Genomic DNA, 955 nt, shown 5'->3' on the forward strand with positions numbered 1-955 from the left:
TATTATTCAATATTGCCACAGCGGATGTAATAGCAGCAATACGAGGAAAGTCGAAAGCTGCAGTGATATACACGTATGCGGACGACATGGTCCTAGGATCACCAAACAAGGAAGAACTCCGACACGCCTTCTCAGCACTGGTAGAATGGGCAGGAAATAACAGTCTAAAAATAAACTGGGCAAAAACCCAACAGATGGTCTTCCGGAAGAGTGGACAACAGCAGCAGACGACAACCTACAATATGAAGAGGACAAAGTTGAAATAGTAAATTCGTTTAAATTCCTGGGAATAACTTTACAGACTACGGGACGTTCAGATTACACATCAAAGACTGGCAGCCATGAAAGCCATGTACGACATTAACAATTTACAGCATCTATCCTTAAAGACAGCTATGAGTCTATTCGACACAAAAATCCTACCAATACTCACCTACTGGATTCACTGTCGAAAAAAAGATGTGTCCAACATCAAGGGAGTGAAAGCAAAATTCCTGAAAACCATAATGGGCATTTCAAAATACACGCGCTCCCGCCTAACATATGAATTGACACGGGAGCCCTTCCTCATCGAAGAGCTGAGCATAAAGCTACAGCTGCCATCCACAAAGAATGTAGAAGCACACCTAGCGGGGAGAAGAAAGAAAAGAGAAGAAATACCTCCAGATTTCTACAGCACGGATGCCATGTTGAACAGGAACTTGACCAACGCCAACCAGAGACTAAGACATGTGGTGATAAAACTAGCAGTGCACGGGTACCACCATATAATATGTAAAAACATGTCTTATCACGACCCAAGCGAAAACTGCGTGTGCTCGTTATGTGCTCAGTTCTGCGATGTATACCACATCACAAGATGTAAAAACAACCATAAATCTCTGTGTGATTATAGCAAAGGCTAAAACCCAGAATCTATGTAATGCACATTCGTGCGCTTTTCTGTTAATAATAA

Source organism: Cryptotermes secundus, unplaced genomic scaffold (assembly GCF_002891405.2).
Source record: "Cryptotermes secundus unplaced genomic scaffold, Csec_1.0 scaffold3629, whole genome shotgun sequence".
In the NCBI taxonomy this organism is placed as follows: Eukaryota; Metazoa; Arthropoda; class Insecta; order Blattodea; family Kalotermitidae; genus Cryptotermes; species Cryptotermes secundus.